At 41.7% G+C, this 18,912-nt stretch overlaps 1 pseudogene across 1 annotated transcript; it reads right to left on the bottom strand.

Annotated features, from left to right (window-relative positions):
• Window positions 1–470: 470 nt before the first annotated feature.
• On the bottom strand, window positions 471–16,854 carry LOC103558248 (nicotinamide N-methyltransferase-like; annotated as a pseudogene). Its single transcript, XR_011540868.1, has 3 exons — window positions 16,701–16,854; window positions 15,264–15,485; window positions 471–894 (listed from the first exon to the last, which is right to left on the bottom strand). The product of XR_011540868.1 is annotated as a nicotinamide N-methyltransferase-like (transcript).
• Between the last annotated feature and the right edge of the window lie 2,058 nt (window positions 16,855–18,912).

The following is an 18,912-nucleotide window of genomic DNA, read 5'->3' as shown; positions in this document are numbered from 1 at the left end:
GGCTGTGCCCCGGGCAGTCCCAGCAGCAGTGGAGGCTGTCGTGCAGTAGCCTCTGCAGAGTGAAGACAGTTTAACAAGAGAGGCCTGTCCCTGGGAGAGAAGGAGTCCACAGGTGCTCTAGAAACAGTAGTAAATAACTGCAGACACTTCTCTGTAGGCATGTGTGGTCTTGAGCCATCACAACTGGATGTTTAAGGAAAATGAGGTCCTCTTTGGTTATCACAGGCGGTACAGACTGGACATGCCAGTTCCTCCTTTGATGTCCTCGTAGCACCAGCGCTTGTGAGGAGCACAGAGTAGGTGGTCAAGACATTGTTCTGAGGCTGACTGACAGCTCCAACCCCATGCTAGACAAACCGTCAGGCCCCAGCCGTCAGCCTCTACTGAGCACAATGACCTTGGCAGTTAGAACCAGGACTGAAGTCCACTGGGCAAGTCAAAGGAATTGCTTTAATTGCGATCATGAAGTGTCATACAGATCTGCTCTGCTCCCGTCCCACCAGGGAGAAAAGCCCCTCGTCGTCAGCCATGGTGGAAGAATGACGTTGAGAGCTCTCCTCCAACTGTTGGATGGTCTAGCCAGCCTCTCTCACGGCGGCCTCCACCGCCTCCCGGCCCAGGCAGAGGCTGGAGAACCTCTGCTCGCCAATCATGCAGTAGCTGCTCTTCAGGGCACCCACGATCACCAGGAAGCCCCCGGCTTTAGCAGGCTGCTGAGGTTCTTGAGGGCTGTGCAGAAGGCAGGGAGGTCAGGGCAGGCGGCATCCAGGCACAGCGTGCTCAGCAGGCAGTCAGCCAGGGGCAGGGGGCAGCAGGGCTGGCTCTGAGTCACATCGCACTTCAGGACTTGCTTGACCACCTGCCTCAACTTCTCCTCCTTCTCTGGCCCCTTGACTCTGAAACACACAAACCAACAAACGCTGCTTGCTACCTTACTCATGGGGACCCCAGATCTCTTTGGTGTCAATGCGACTAAGCCATAATCAATCTATAAATCAAAATTCGGGTGAGTTTATTATGAGCCAGATCTGAAGACTAGCCTGGGGCCTTCCTTCCCCAAGGAAGGAAGGGCACCAAAAAAGCGGGGTGTACAGAGTGGTTATATACCATCTTGGAACAATGAGCATACATCACATACACCCGGAATGTTCCTTTTATAGTTGTCACAAGATGCTTAGCTGGCACAACAGATAGAGGAACACAACAGATCGGTGGTCACAAGGTGAGCACAGCAGGTCGGTAATTAATCCTTAGTTCCCAGGAAGAGATGCTTATCCTTAAAGAAATGCCCATATATGGGGAAGCCACATCCCTGTCTTTAAGGGCATCATTTTTGTCTTTGGGACATAGTATTTAAAGCAGATGTACAATGTGTGCTCATCAGTCCCTTTTGGAAAAACAAGGTCAGGCCGAATTAGTTTTAAATAAATAGCTTCTTCATATACTGTAATATGTACTATTGCTTTTCATTTATTTATCATCGGTCAGGGCTGAAAATGGCAGTGTTGTCCCAAATGTTAGGTCCTTAGAGCCATCCCTGTGGTAACAGCAAAGAAAGAAGAAATAAGGGATCATTTTGGCATCTGAACGTGACCACATTCCCTTATGCTGGGTACAATATCTTTATAAAGTAAATAAGAACATGGAAATGATAATACAAATACCCAGCTGCCGCCCTCTACAATGGACTGCCCCCATGAAATTATTCTTCTTCCACTACTTAGAATAGTGTCTAGTTCATTTATTATTTATTATTATTATTACTCTTGTCCCCTCTACCAAACTGCGAGGTATTGGCTATTTGACCCGTATGTACCAGGTAATAATGGGCTTAAAATGCCGAAACGGGGTCTTTGCAGCAGCAACTGATCATTGAGGGGCAGTGGGTCAACTGGAGACGTTTATAGAAAATGTTGATCCCTATCCCACAGCTGTGGCCAAGGCTCCTCTAGAGAGAAGAAAACTACAGTTTCTCCTCTCAGGCTTCAAAAACTATTACAGATAGATAGTGTGTTTTCTGATGGAGATCATATTCTTGGTAGCCTTCCCAGGAATCTTATCCTTTTCTGTCAAATCAATGGGGTTTCTTTTCTTTTCTTTTCTTTTTTTGGTGAGGAAGATTGGCCCTGAGCTAACATCTGTGCCAGTATTCCTCCATTTTGTATGTGGGACACCACCGCAGCCTGGCTTGATGAACGGTGTGTACGTCCATGCCCAGGATCTGAACCAGTGAACCCTGGGCCATCGAAGTGGAGCACATGAATGTAACCACTACGCCACGTGAATGGCCACCTCAATGGGGTTTCTTGAGAGAAAAGCAGTTAATGAAAAGAGAAGAGAAAGCAAGTGCAAGAGATGGCATAGAGTGCCTCGGATCCTTTCGGAATTAGTGGAGGAATGAAGGAGCAAACTAACAAATTAACCAAATTAAATAAATGCATAGAGTGCACAAGAGAAACTAGAGAAACAGACAAGAGAGAAAGAAGTAGCAGAGAGTCAGAGGGGTAAGAGAAAGAGAAGAAACAATGAGTGTGTAAAGTGCTCAGAAGGTCACAGAGCTCACATAATAGGAGTGAGGATCGGGGGATCCAGCCCTTCGAGGAAGTTAATGAACAAAGCACCAGGGGTGCTTACATTCAGGAAACCCACAGCCCATTAGCTCCCGGAGAAGACGGCCACTTGGGCAGCAAGGCTTGATGGAGACAGCAGAGGACGGCCCAACATCAGAGCCAGCGAAAGAGAGGCTTCCAGTGGGACTGTTTCTGGTCATGAAGAAAGGCAGTGGTTTAAATAAAACTTGGAGGTTTACCTCCCGGTAGAATGATTTGAAATAGTAGCAATTAATGGTGGATATCTTATTTAAATATTTAGTTAAAATCTTAAGCCTAGTGTATATAATCAGTTATTTGCAAACATCCGTTAGTTTTGTTATAACTTTCCATTTAAGAAGCTTAGCAATAAGCACATGAAAAGATGCTCAACATCATTGGCCAATAGAGAAATGCAAATCAAACCATGAGACACCACTTTACACTTACTAGGTGGCTATACTGAAAAAGACAGACAGCAACAAGTATTGTTGAGGATGTGGGGAAACTGGAACCTACACACACTGCTGGTGAGACTGTAGAATGATCAAGCTGCTTTGGAAAACGGTCTGAAAGTTCCTCAAAAGGTTCAACATAGAGTTACCACATGACCCAGGAATTCCACTTGTAGGTATATAGCCCACAAGAATTGAAACATGTCCACACAAAGACTTGTGCGTGAGTATTTATAGCAGCATTATTCATAATAGCCAAAATATGGAAATGACCCAAATGTCCATCAACTTATAAATAGATAAATATAATGTGGTATGTCCATACAGTGAAATATTGTTCAGTAATAAAAAAGGAATGAACAACTGATACATGCCACAACATGGAAGGACCTGGAAAACATTCTGCTGAGTGAAAGAAGCCAGACACAAAAGGCCACACGTTGTGTGACTCCATTTATATGAAATGTCCAAAAACACAAATCTATAGAGACCAAGAGCAGACCAGTGGTCGCCAGGGGCTGAGAGGATTAGGGGGAAATGGGAGTGACAGCTAATGGGCACAGGGTTTCTTTTGGGAGGTAGAAATGTTCTAAAATTGTGGTAAGGATCGTACAATTCTGTGAATATACTAAGAACTATTAAATCACACACTTTAATCGGGTGAATTGGATCTTATGGGAATTTTATCTTGGTAAAGCTATTCTATTAAAAAAAGAGAGAGAGAAGCTTAGCAAGGTATTGGTTTCAGGGAATTCCTATGAACCGATAACGTGGTATATAGGGAACAATAATTACCTTTGGGTGGCTCTACCCGCTCCCCTATCAAGGGTAGAAAGGGTGGGAGGGGACCAATTTGTACTGATTGTCCTGGACTCTTCTGGTTTCAGCACCGGCAATCCCACGTCGTGGGAACCCTCCCAGTCCTGGGAAAACTGGGAAGGTTAGTCAGTCCCAAAGTAGGAAAACCAGTTACAAAGCTGCCACCTAGCCTGAGAGAATGTGTATGATTTGGCAGAACATTTTAAGATAAAAAATAATAATTCAGGGGCCAGCCCTGTGGCTGAGTGGCTGGGTTCGCGCACTCCACTTCGGTGGCCCAGGGTTTCCCTGGTTCGGATTCTGGCCGTGGACATGGTACCGCTCCTTCGGCCATGCTGAGGCGGCGTCCCATATAGCACAACCTGAAGGACCCACAACTAGAATGTACAGCTATATAATGGGGGGCTTTGGGGAGAAGAAGAAGATGAAGAAGAAAAAAAGAAGATTGGCAACAAATGTTGGCTCACGTGCCAATCTTTAAAAAAATAATAATAATAATTCAACATTATGGAAGTCTGTGTGGAACACAGATTTGAATAGGTAAATTAATCTAGAATAGAAAAATTTCAAATAACCTATCTGTACCTATGGATAACTTAAGTGTACATAAAACGCTAAAGAGGTGACAACATGGTGTTAATTGAATGTGTTTAAGGATCATCCTCTATCATGGGAACATTGTGGGAGCCTGTATTTAAGTGATTACATCGAAAGCAGGTTGGACCTCTGTGCCCTGTTGTGTGTTAAGCTATTTTAAAGACACAAGTTACCACAGAATGAGTACTTGCCAGTCAGATGATGATGGAAATTGTTCCCAAACTGTGAGTCACACTGTGAAGTCTAGAAAGCTCTCAGAGAATGTGCCAGTTTGAGAGGGAAATTTGTTGGAAACACCCACTGTGGCGGATACCTGTGTGTCCTTGGACGTACAGCCAACATCGGTGAACTCAGTTCCCGAGGTGGCTGAGTAAAGATTACGCCTCAGGGCTCCTCGGGGCCTGCAAGCCCACCCGCGGGGAAATGGACTCGCCTGGAGACCCAGGCAATTACCACTCAGCCTCGCTTTTAGCTTAAGGGGTAAGTGATAAACACACACTAGTAAAACGTTAGGCCCTTTTACAGAGAGGGAACAGCACAGCGCCATTTCTCTAGTTCTAAAGATCTGCTCTCTCAAAAGAATCAATATGCAAAAAAAAGGGCAGTGATTTCCTCTGTAAATATGCTGTCTGTGAGAGCCTGAGGCAGCTGGGGAGGGAGGGCAGGAATGAAAGGATGAAGAGCAGGATTCCCGGGAAGAACATTTAGCAAGACTGTCTTCGAGAACCCCAGGAAATTATCCCGGGACTTAGAGCAGGTTGCTCCCGCCCTGTCTCGGCAAGGCAGGTGGTGAATCAGAATCCCCTGGACACAGTTTTTCAATTACACTCACCTCCTCCAAGCCCCATCCCTAGATGTTCCAGCAGGCACCTCCGGAGGGAGAGCCATGAAAACGTGTACAGGAAATAAAAAGCTAAATGAGCTTGGATGTCAGTGGAAGAGTTGTAAGAGCAAGGGATAATCATTGGTTGACTTTCGGTACAGGCCACAGCTGAGTCAGGTGGAAGACATTCTGGGAGACAGAGTCTGGAAAGCAAAATGCACACATGTATTTTACAAAGATTTTTTTGAACCTCTGCTATGTGCTAGAAGAGTGCTGGGCAATGAGGATGTAGGTGGAGCAAATGAGAAATAGGTCCTATCCTCATGGAGATTACAGTGTGGTGGGGGAGAAAGAATTAACCAATGATCATCCACAAAAATGGAAAATTAAGCTGTGATAAATGCTAGGAAGGAGAGGAACATGGCACTGCTGGAGGAATATTGGGAGCTTAATTTGGTCTACAGTATCAGGAAAGCTCTGCCAAAAAGGAGTCAGGGCAGCAGAGACATAGAGGATAAATAAGGAGGAGTTAACTAGGCCAAAGAGAGTAGGGATGGGAAGAGGATCTCCCATAAGAGGAAATAGCAAGTGCAAAGGCACTGTGGTGGGAGGAAACATGGAGGGGAGGAGACTGCCAATGTGGCTGGATCTCAGAAAATAAAGCAGAGCATGGTAGAAAGTGTGGTAAATGGGGTCAACAAGTGCCAGACGGGGCAGGACTTTGTGGACCATGTTAAGAATTTTGCTTTTTATCTTAAAAGGTATGGACGGTCTTTAAGGAGTGCTAAAGAAGGGAGTGAGGTGATCAGATCTACACTTTAAGTTGATTACTACGTTAGGACAGGAGTGGAGGTGGGAGGCCACTTAGGAGAAAGAGGATGGTAGCTGGGACCAGGGTGATGGAAAACATTGGAAGAAAGACACTGGTTCAAGAGGAACTCAGGAAATAAAATGGACAGAACCTGGTGCTGGTCACGGAACATGACTGAGAGAGAGATGGCAAGGCTGGCTTCCAGGCTTCCGGCTTGTCCATTAATTGTGTGATGGTGCCATTCAAGGAGATAAGAACACCAGCAATGGAGCAGATTTGGGGGAGATCATAGTTCTATTTGGGCACATTGAGTTTGAGAGGCTTTGAGACCTATGAGTAGAAATGTTTACACTTTGAAAGTAATGGCCAGTTGAGGATTTCTCAACCTGCCCTGTTAATTTTCCCCAAGAGAGAATGCAGTGAGAGCACCTATTTAAGAGAAAAGCATCCTTTAAAAAGGCAGAAAGTTCTCAGAGGCATCGCTGAAACAATCGTCATGACCATCAGGATCCTGATGTTGAGGAGTGTCCATCCCTTACAAGACATGAAAACATAGAGATGCTCTGGAATAGAGGCAGTTCACTAGTTCATGGAACAAATTTGGCATGACTGTGTCTATTTTGGGCAATAGACAAACACCTTTTTTATTTTTATTTTTTTGGAAGATTGGTTCTGAGCTAACATCTGCTGCCAATCCTCCTCTTTTTTGCTGAGGAAGACTGGCCCTGAGCTAACATCTGTGCCCATCTTCCTCTACTTTATATGTGGGATGCCTGCCACAGCATGGTTTGAGAAGCGGTGCGTAGGTCCACACCCAGGATCCGAACCAGCGAACCCCGGGCCACCGCAGCAGAGTGTGCAAACTTAACCACTGCACCAGTAGGCTGGCCCCAACACCTTTTTAAATAGATTGAAAATGTTTATGTAGAGAACATCTGCTTTAGAGAACTGCCATTCTGCATATGCTCAAGCTTTCTCCTGTCAGGGACACTGAGGTAAGCGGAGGAACTGTTTTCTGTAGAGACAACCAGAAGGGGCTCCAGCCTCCCCAGGTCCCTCCTGGCTGCCCTGAGGGCTGAGGAGAATAACAGCAGAGCACACCTCTAACTCACGTGCATCCCCCAGTGTATCTTGTTGGGAAGCTCTGTTCTAGACACCAGCGCTTTTCGAACTGTAAAATGCATACAATACCCTGCAGATCTCATCAAAAATGCAGATGCTGATTCTGTAGGGAGAGAGCGGGGCCCAAGAGTCTGCATTTCTAACAGGCTCCCAGGCAATGTGGAAGCTGCTTCTCTGGGGACCACAAGGCAATCTGCTCCAAGTCCCAGGAGCCAGAGGTTAATTAATGCTGTTTCTAGGATGTCTTAAGGTAAAAGTTCATTTTCTTCGGTTCACGCTTGAGCAGTTAGTTATATCTTAGTATTTGACTTTCTGACTCGAGAAATGAAGAGTGTGAGGCAAGAATTTGGTACCAGTGTCTTACAACTTTTCAGAGAGTGGTAAAAATGAGTAGTATCTAAATGTATGAGACATATTCCAAAGGCGGAGGAACAGGAGACAGCTCAAATTGTCTCTGGCAGCAGTCAGCGCAAGAAATAGCTTCAGATAAAGAAGAAATAATCTCAGGGGAAATAGGCTGTGGGTTGACAGAGGTACTTGACGATGCAAGAAAGACATAAGCTGAATGGGATCACTATCATTCCCAAAATAGTTGAAGCCACAGGATCTAGCATGAGGATAAGGCTGAGAATGCAGAACTTGACTGCCAAAAATACAATCCCTTAATCTAACGGAGCGACTGGGAAGGGACAGTGTCTCAAGAGGCAATTGCTACAACTGACGATTCTGGCACGAGATAAGAAATGCTTTTAGGGTCCTGCTACATTTTAAGGATTCATTTCTGAATGAGATGGAAAGGCTCGTGATGGCCAGGGAAATTGAGAACAAAGTTCTAAAAGCCCTTTTGACATGATTTGGACTTCAGAAAGGTGTGTTGTCTGACAATGACTGAGAACTTTTTTACAAACTTTCCCTGAAATTCTTAAATCCTCGGAAATTCCTAATGTATCAAATAATTTTGGATATTGTCCAAATCCTCATAGCTACAGGTTTTTTTTTTTTTCCTAGTTAATACCAATTTCATTCTGTGGAATCATATAGTCAATAGAAAAGAGAAGTTTGAAATTACTTTTATTTTGAAGAATATATCTTCAGTTTGAAGACTACAGCCAGCATAAAATTCTAAGTAAGGGATTTGCAAGTTACAATGGCCTATGAAAGTAGCCTCTCTCAACTTCTTACTAAATGCCAGGGAGAAAAATAGAGCAATATTTAGGCAATATTAAACAGTTTTATGACGTTGCTTACATGTAAGGGCAACAAAAATACATTCCCAATATGCATAGACTTAGCAAATATGTCACTTACATGTTCTTGAAAAAATTACTTGAAGACCTATTCAGTTGACTAAGTGATAAACCAGAATTAAAACCCCAATGACTAGAAATAATCATATAAAACGAGCATAATATAAAACGTACACACAATTGCAAATATGATTACAAACCAAAAACAAATATCCAAATGTTTGGGTGTCAAAAATTGTTAAATTCCTCATATTACAAGGAAGAAAAACAGTTACTGACTTTTACCTGATATTGATAAGCTTAGAGAATTTGTCTCCAGTAGACCTGCATTATAAGAAATACTACAACAAGTTCTTCAGGTGACGGGAAATGATGCCAGATAGAAGCCTAGATCTGAGGAAAGGAATGAGGAATACTGGACAGGATAGATATGCGGGTAACTATAAAAGATTTTATATATGTTTGTTTCAAATGTTACTGACTGATGTGAATATGCTGAAAACTACTGAGCTATACACTGAAAAATAGTTGAGATGGAGGGGCTGGCCCCGTGGCCGAGTGGTTAAGTTCGTGCGCTCCGCTACAGGCGGCCTGCTGTTTCGTAGGTTTGAATCCTGGGCGCGGACATGGCACTGCTCATCACACCACGCTGAGGCAGCGTCCCACATGCCACAACTAGGAGGACCCACAATGAAGAATATACAACTATGTACTAGGGGGCTTTGGGGAGAAAAACGAAAAAAATAAAAATCTTAAAAAAAAAATAGTTGAGATGGTAAATTTCAGGGCATGCGTTGTGTTTTAACCACAATTAAAATAAAATAATAAAAAACAAATAAATAAAAGTACTACTGACTACTTAAAGCAAAAATAATAACAATGTATTGTAGCGTTACAGTATATATAGAGTAAAATATGTGACAACAAGTGCATAAGGAGTGGGAGAGTGGGTTAAAGGAATTACACTGTTGTAATATTTTACATTGTTCATGAGGTAATAAATATGTTAAAAATACATAATGCAGTTTCTAGAAAAATCACATGCATACATACACATACACAATCATGCAAAACACAAAAAGAGGTCAATATGGGCAAGCCCCATGGCTGAGTGATTAAGTTTGCATGCTCCACTTCAGTGGTCCAGGGTTCACTGGTTCAGATCTATGGTGTGCACCAACACACTGCTCATCAAGCCATGCTGTGGCAGCATCCCACATAGAAGAACTAGAATAATTTACAACTAAGATATACAACTGTATACTGGGCCTTTGGGGAGAAAAAAAGAAAAGAAGATTGGCTACAGATTTTAGATCAGGGCCAATCTTCCTCACCAAAAAGAAGAACTGAAACTTAAAAAAATATATATTACCATAAAAAAAAAAGAGTCCAATAGAGGAAAGAAAAGTCAATAGAGGAGATAAAAAGGAATACTAAAAATGTGTATACTTATATTAAATGGAATATCAAAAATTATTCCATTCACCAAGGAGAAGCAGGGAAAAAAGCACAAATGAGCAACAAACAGATGGAACAAATAGAAAATATATACTAAGATGGTAGATTTAGACTTGATCATACAATATCAGTAATTACATTAAATGTAAATGGACTAAACAATTCAGTTAAAAGGCAGAAATTGTCACATTGGATTGAAAAGAAAGACCTACTACATGCTATTTGCAAGAAAAATATTTTAAGTATAAAAACACAGACTGGTTGAAAACAAAAGGGTGGAAAAAGATATATCATGTATATTTGTTACCTGTTACTGCATAATAAATTACTCCCAAACTTAGGAACTTAAAATGACAAAGATTTATCTCACAGTTTCTGTGGGTCAGATATCCTGGCACAGATTAGATGAGTACCTCAGGTGCAAGGTCTTTATTGAGTTTGCAGGGTTGGCCATGTCTTCAGTCTCATCTGAAGATCCAACTGGGGGAAATTTTCTTCCAAGCTCACTTCTTAGGACAAGTATGTGAAAGACAGCACCCAACAGGGAAGCTGTAGTCTTTTTGTGACCTAATTTCAGGATTGATGTCCCACCACTCTGCTGCATTGTATTTGTGACTTGAATAGAGTCACTAAATCCAATGGACACCCAAGGGGAGAGAATTAAACAAGAGTGTGAATAGTTGAGGTGAGGATTGCTGGGGGCCATCTTAGAGGCTACCTACCACTCCAAGCAAACATCAAGCATAAGAAGGCTGGTGTGGCCACATTAATATCAAAGTAGACTTCAAGACAAAGTATATTACTGGTGGAAAAGGGAGATATTTCATAATCATAAAATGGTCAATTCATCAAGAAGACATAATTCTAAAAATGTATATAGCTAATAACAAAGCTTCAAAATGCATGAAGCAAATGTTGACAGAACAACGGAGAGCGAGAGATAAACCCACAATCATAGGGTGAGATTTTAACACCTTCTCTCAGTATTTGATAAAAAAAAATCATGTAGAAGTTTAAACAATGCTATCAATCTACCAGACTTAATTGACATTTATAGAAACTAAGTCCACAACTGGATAATATACATTCTTTTCAATGTAGAAAGTACACAGATTGTTCACCAAGATAGACCATAAGCTGATAAAATAAAACGCTGACTACAACAAAATTCGATTAGAAACCAAAAACAATAAGATATCTAGAAACTCTCTAGATTTTTGGAAAGTAAGCAAAACAATTCTAATAATTCATAGTCAAAGAAGAAATCACAAAGGAAATTAGAAAATATGCTAAATCAGATAATAATAAAAATATGACAAATCAAAAATCATGGGATGAAGCTAAAAGAGTGCTGAAGAAAATTTATAGCTTTAAATGCCTACAAGAGAAGAAAGAAATGTGTGAAATCAGTGACCTAGGCTTCCACCTTAAGAAGCTAGAAAAAGAAGAGCACATGTCAGAACTATAGTAAGTGGAAGAAAGAAATTGAGAAAAGTAAGAGTAGAAATCAATACAATACAAAATGGACTGACAATCGAGAAAATCAGTAAAGCCAAGAGTTGGTTCTTTGAAAAAATTAATAAAATTTATAAATCTCAAGCAGGATTGATCAAGATTTTTTAAAAAAAAGGACAAATTACCAATTTCAAGAATGAAAGAGGAAAGATGACTAAAGATCATATAGAAATTAAAAGGATAATAAAGGAATATTGTAAAACACTTTATGCCAATAAAGTTGACAATCAAAATGAAAAGGACAAATTCCTTGAAAAATAGTACTTATCAAAACAGACAAAAGAAGTAGGAAATTCAAATACCCAATAAAGAAATAAAGGTTCTCATAAAAAACCTCCACAAACTTGAAAAACCCTCAGCTTCAGATAGCTTCACTGGGGAATTCTATCAATCATTTAAGGAAGAAATAATTCTAATAATACAAACTCTTTCAAAAAATGGAGGAGGAAGAAATACTTCCAACTTGTTATATGAATCTAGCCTCATGCTGACATCAAAATCTGCCAAGCATGTTACAAGAAAATAAAATTATAGCTCAATACCCCTCATAGATATAGATGCAAAAATCTTTAACAAAATATTAGCAAATCACATCCAGGGAGACACAAAAGGATACTACTTCATGACAAAGGGGTTTATGCCAGTTTGATTTAACATTCTAAATTATCCAATGTAATTCACATTTTCAGAATAAAGGAGAAAAATCATATGACCATCTCAACAAATGCAAAAAGTATGTATGAAAAGTTTCAACATTCAATTAAAAACTCCCAAGAAACTAGGAATACAAGAGAACTTAGTCTGGTAAAGAATACCTATGAAAAACCTATAGTTAAGATCATTCTTAATGATGAATCATTGAACATTTTTTCCTAACATATGGAAATAGGCACAAATGTCTGCTCTCATCATTTCTATTCAACATTCTTTTGGAAGTCCTAGCCACTGTAATAAGGCCAGAAAAATAAATAAAAGTCATAAACACGGAATAGAAGAAGTAAAACTATTTTTATTTGCAGATGATGTAAGAGTATACATAGAAAACCATATGCAATCTACAAAAAACACTACTAAAATGAATTAGGGAAGTCAGCAAGGTCACAGGACACAAGGGCAATATACAAAGATCAATTATATTTCTATATACTAGCAAATGAAATAAAAATAAAATTAGCATGAAACAAAAATGAAATTAAAAATTACAACTAGCAGTAGTATTAAAAAACATGAAACACAGGAAAAATTTAACAAAATATATGTGAAATATGAGAACTGCAAAACATTGCTGAGAGAAACTGAAGTCCTAAATAAACTGAGAGATAAACCATGCTGGTGGACTGCAGAATCAATATATCCATTCTCATAAATTTATTTGTAAATTCAAAGAAATCTCAATCAAAATCTCAGCAAGCCTTTTTTGAAGAAATTGACAAGTTTATCCTAAAATTAATGGCACTAAATTTACCAAAAAAATCTTGAAAAAGAACAAAGTTGGAGGACTCATACTATCTGATTTCAAGACTTACCATCCTTGGTGAAAAGGATAAAGGACTAGCATAAATCCAGTGGAAATTTAGTAACTGCATGAAAGCAAAAAGGTTAATTGCAAACAAAATATAAAACTCCTAGTTTATTCATACTGCTATATTATAAAGAGTTGTACCACGAATGAGTCACCTTGATAACTTAAATTTAACAATCCACGTTTTCTTCTAATACAACAGTGTAGCAACAATATGTAAGAAAATGAACATAAAGTTTGAAATACTCTTAATAACCTTGAAGTCAGCAGACCATTAAAAAGAAATGGGAGGGCTAAAGAAATAGAAGCAGACTTCAGAGTTAATTTCAGACAGGAAACTGACCCAGGAATAAACAAAAGTTGGTAAATAGATGGGAATCAAATTTAAATGCAACTATAGAAAAATGAATTGACCTTCACTCCAAGAAGAGCATGGAGGCAAGCATACTCCTTAGGGACACGTTAAGACCACAGGATTTCATATTTATTGTGGGGATTCAGGAGTATTACCTCAATCCTCCTGTTGTTGAAGTTCAGAAACACGGGAGTCGTCCTTGATACTTCCCTCTCCTCATTCCCATAACCAATCATTACCAACTCTTACCCATTCTATCTCAAAAATTCATCTCAAAGTAATCTACCTCTCTCCATCACCTAGTCCAAACCTCTATCATCTCCTACCTGGATTTAAATTGTCTCCTTTCTGCATCTCTCATTCTCCTCTAAGCCCCTCCAACCCATTCTCCACACGATAGCCAGAGAGATCTTCGTAAAAGTAAATTTGGTCTTATTGCTCTCCCCATTATACCTGTAAGGGCTTCTCCTTACACCTGAGGCCACAATCTTTAACTTGGCCTGCAGGCCCTAATGATCTGGCACCTGCTTGCCTCTTGTGATGTGACCTCTAGGTAACAAGGGACCTCCTCTGTCTTGTTCACCGTTCTTTCCCAGTAGCTAGTACTACGGCACAATGTAGGTGCTCAATTTAAGTTTGTTGAATGAATGAATGAATGCTAGTACCTTTAACCGTGAGCCAAAAAGTGTTAGCCCTTGTTTCTTGAGGGAGATTGTCTTGCGAGAAAATCAGAGCTCTTTCCTGACCAAATCATGGGATATGTTCATTAAAAACATATATGCCTTCCCATTGTGAGTGAAAGACAAGAAAAGGAAAGACAAAGGATGTTGTGCAACACGCAACGTCTGCAGTATATCAGCAAAAGGGGAAATGTAGGAAAAAGTGAACTGGGGGAAGGGAGAGAGACAGTTCATGTGCAAATTAAACCATGGGTAAAAGAGCATGGGGAAAGAGAAAAAATGTACAAAACAAAAACAAAAAACCCCATAAGAGCAGGAAAAAAAAGAAAGGTAAGTACAACTGAGCATATAAGAAACAGCAGACAAGGCCAGCAGGATCCTAGGAGAAAGAGTAAAGTGGTCCTTTTATGAGTTTGCACAGGAGTCTGTGGGGTCTCAGCAACATGCGTAGCAGCAAAGACATGATGCTCCAGGAGCCGATGGTCCGCTGGGCAGGAGAGTGGGCCTGAGCTGAGCAATTACGGGACAATCGGCCGAAGACCGAGGCACGTCAGGACAAGAGAAGGACAAGGCGAAATGCAGAACTGGCCACCTCTGGCTAGCAGGCTGCTGCCAATTCTCGTGCGGGGAGAAATTAATTTAAACAAGATTCATTTGCATAAATTTTACTTGTAGACGGAGTAGTGTAAGATTTTGATCATTAGTTGTGAGTTTGTAAAGCTCTATTTTTATGGATGGTGAGTAACAAATTCTTTTCAAATACTTCCTTGATGCTGATAATCTCAGTTTAAAAACCTAGTCAGCTTTTGCTGTATCTGGTGGCGTCAGCACTGGCCACCCCCACAGCAGAGTTCTCTGTGCTTGGATCACTAGCAACAGAACGGCTCTGGGGCACGAAGCTCTGACAGCCAGAAGCTGCTGGTGAGGAGCTGTTTTCGCCTTAGCTGATGTTGTCCCCAAACAAGATCTGATGTACCTGACCGACAGGCTGCACCTACACACAGCCCTGGAAAGGTTTTGTGTGTATTCCTCTCAGCTCAGTGTGCATCTCTTCAACTCTCTCCCTGTGCTTTCTGCTATTCTGGTGCGTGCACACACACACTCACTTCTCTGTCTTGTTCTCTCTCTCTAGCTCTCTCTTTCTCCATCTGAATTTCTGTTTGGTTTCTCTCTTTCTGTTTCCTTTGCTTTGCAACTTGGACTTGACAGATAATTCTTGGTTCAGAAAAACAACTGTCACTCAGGTACCCTCAAAAAGCCAGGAAGCAGACCCCAGCTTCTCTATCTGTTCCCTTCCAGTTCACACACGTAAGTCACCACTGGGGACCAGTCGAAGGCCCCTGGCTCCTTCTTCAGCCACTTCTCCAGCTCTTGCAGGTTCTGGTCAGTGTAGTCGGTGGCGATGATCTCCTTGAAGGATTCACAAGCAGAGAGGAGCTGATAGATGGTGGGGCCAGAGCCGATGTCAATCAGGACGTCTCCCTGCAGGCCATCTGGTCTAGAGGAGGGAAGGAAGAAGGGGGGACCAGGCATTATACGGTAGCGGACGGAGCCGATTTGCATCGTCTTTGCCAGAATTGTGATGGAAAGCCCCAAGGAGAGCCCCAGAGGCAGGTCATCTCTCTATTCACTCCTCCTCCCTCAACGTCTTTTTTTAAAACATCTTTTCATTTTCTAGTCCTCAATCCAGGGTGGTGACATGTTGCTGGGATATTTTTAGGTCTAGGAAAAAGAAAAAAAGATCTATATGTGGTGTAGAGACCCCTGATCCAGAAAGACCGCTACACAGAGAATGTAAAAACTGTTGACGGGAAAGCCTCAAAACGAGTTTATTTGGGAATAGCCAAAACAATTGCCATTCAGGAGCGCATGCTATGGCAACCACGGGCAAAGCCGGAAGGGAAAGGAGGGGAGCAGGTTTTATAGAGAAAAGGAGGAGGAGGGCGGGCTCTTCTAAATGAAAATCCATTGGGGGAAGTAACGGTTCAGTGCATCAACAGCTTCTCATTGGCTGAGCTTCGGCATTTCTCATTGGCTGGGCTGTTGCCAGGTGGGGAGAGAAGTCTTCCTTGAGTAGTAAAGTGGTTTTACTTCCTGTCCAAGATGCAAGCCTCCCTCTCTTCCTGTCTGGGGTAATTGGTGACGTGTGATGGGGCGTGAGAGCTCCCCCTACAGGCCTTCCCAACTCCAATTTAGTTAAGGTTTCTTTTATTAATTTCCACAAAACTATTAAGGAGTACTTTTGGGGAAAGTTAAAAAAAAGTTTTTAAATTGAGTTTATATATAATGTCTTTCTCCAAAAAGCACCCAGTTCTTCATATACTGGGAATTTTTTTTCCCACGCATATTCACAGCATTCCTTTGAGTTAGGAACAGAATAAGTATTAGAATCTCTGTTTCTTAAGTGGCCCATCATGGTTAAATGGCTGGCTCTGGTCACCTAGCAAATTCATACAGAATCAAGGACAGCACTCTCATCCTCTGATACCCTTTTGCATGGCCAAAAAAGACAATGGATGCAAAAGCACTTTGTAAACTGTAAAATATCTCTACCAACGTTAGTTTTTACCCTCATTAAAGAAATGATGCCCAAAGGGCTGTCAAATAACAATGCCTAGACACAAAACCCAGTCATGCCCTGAGACTCTATCTCAAAATGCATGACTTGCCTTTCGGAGGGGAGACGCACAGACAACAGACAAACTTACCTAGGCAGAAGATCTTGAAAATGTTTTTCAGAAGATACCTAAGAGTCTCATTTTCTGCAGAGTGCCTGGACCCAAAGTTGTAATATTTTCCTAAGTAATCCTGAGGGTTAAAATGGCTCAGATAAGTGTCCTTGGAGGTGAAGCCAGATTCCATTGTGTCTCAGGCCTGCTGCCACCAATCTACCGCCCACGCTCCCTCTCCTCAAGAAACTGGGTAGTCACCCTGCGGAGGTTGACTTCCTAAGTCTCAGGCCATTAATCTTTCTTCTATCAGTTTAGCCCATCCCTTAGCAATAGATGTTTGGTTAAACACTAACTGAGAGAAATATACCAAAAATGTTCTGGCTGTTCTAGGAAGTGATGAAATTCCTGGGGAAGGGAGCCTAGGAGAAGGGCAGAGTGGGAAGGGGTGGGCCATGAGCTGTATGCAATGCTCCGCCAAGGGGTGAAGTTCAGCCACAAGGGATTATAGACAGGAGGAATCACCTGGGCTCATCAGGGAAATTATTTAACTCATAGAAGAACCGCAAAATTCAGAGAGATGAGTCATCTCCCCACAGCAGCATCATTCTTCTCCTTCTCGCAGGGATTCTCCCGGGAACGAGAGCCCAGAAGAATAGTTTCAATTTAAACATGTGGAGGAAAGAAAAGAAAAGAGGGAAAATAGGAGAGGAAATGTGTTCAGGGCTAGAGAAGGAATATCAGATGAAGTCTGGAAAGAGGGTAAAAGAGCAATTATGAAAACATGGATGAGGCTTTCTCCAGTGTCTAGGCCAGCTACAATCCTGTAACCCCGTCCTCGTGCTCTGCACACCCCTCCATCCCCTCTCTCTGTCTGCGGTTTCACCCACCATTTCTCAGCATCTGGCAAACACCTCCTCCCTGAGCCTCCCCACTCCTTTCAGTCAATCCAAATCCTGACGGTTCTTTCAAAGTGAACTTTAAGCCCTCTACTTCCTTTAACAAGTCCTTAAATTCCCTTTTCTGGACTCATATTGCCATTAGAATCAGCTCACCCGGCCAACCATTTGATTTTTTGGTGTTGTGTATTTGTTCCCGGTTTTTCTGAGTCAGTTTTCTTCCCAAACTAAATTTTACATGTGTGATACACTAAACCACTAGCTTCCTTAGATCAACGACCATGGCTCAGTCCTCTTCATGTCCCCTACCACACATCACTGGGTGGTCTTCCTAGTAGGTGTTCAAAACACTGGTTGATTAGTGGACTGTTATCATATTGCACCAAATGCAGTTGTAGCAGTGTTCCATGGGTGATGACTTAGCAAGGGCCCATTTGGTTCTAAGGCACAGAAACTCACTCAAAGAAGCTCAAGTAAAAAGGCAATATTAATAGGAAAATATAATGGAAACAAATTGTAGGGTATCTAACTGGGTCTCATGAACCAAAAAATCATTAGTCAGCTAATTTCTCTCTCTCTCTCTATTTCATTTTGCCTCTCTTTGGAAGGCTAGGGGCCTCTATTCTCTGCAAACCAGCTTCCTCTTTTGCTTATCCACTATGCATGGCTCCATTCTGGCCATTCCAAATGGTGGCCTCTGCACCTGAACTTACACAACCTTTTAACTCATCTCCTCACAGCCGGCTGACCAGGTCTGCGTGGTCCAAACCTGGATTCCTCAGAGAGATAATCTGCCTGGTCCAGGCTGGGTCAGTCATTGACCCTTCCTAGTAAATGGTGGTAGAGGGAGTAAAGAAGATTTGTGTGGTATTGAGACGGCTCATTGCAGGCACTTAGATGGGGCAGACAAATTGTCTCAGATTATTGCAAATGTTGTACCGCAAGTCACAGACCTGAAGGATGCGGAATCAAAGCAAGGTGTCTTTGTGAAGGGTTCCGAGGCCCTGCTGCTGCAGCACTGACAGCTCCTGCTTCTCCTGATGCCCTGGCAGTGCAGGGCAGTGGGAAGCATCCAGAACTCAAGGGCAAAAGTCACAATCTGCCATCCTGGTTTACCACCAACAATTTGTATGAAAATGGCAGTTAGGAAAACTAACTTTTGAGATTCTTAAGCCTCAGTTTTGGTGTAAAATGGGGATAATAGTATGGGAGGGGAATAAATTCTCCTCTACTCTCTTAGGGTCTCTGGCTGGGCCTAAGAATTAAACTGATGTAAGACAGACCAACAGGAGAAAAGAATGTAAATTTTATTAATTTTTTTACACATACAAGAGAGCCTTCACAACAGAATG

The sequence above is a fragment of the Equus przewalskii genome, chromosome 6, assembly GCF_037783145.1.
Source record: "Equus przewalskii isolate Varuska chromosome 6, EquPr2, whole genome shotgun sequence".
Taxonomy (NCBI): domain Eukaryota; kingdom Metazoa; phylum Chordata; class Mammalia; order Perissodactyla; family Equidae; genus Equus; species Equus przewalskii.
Note: the sequence above shows the minus strand (reverse complement) of the source record. Positions and strands in the feature narration are given on the sequence as shown.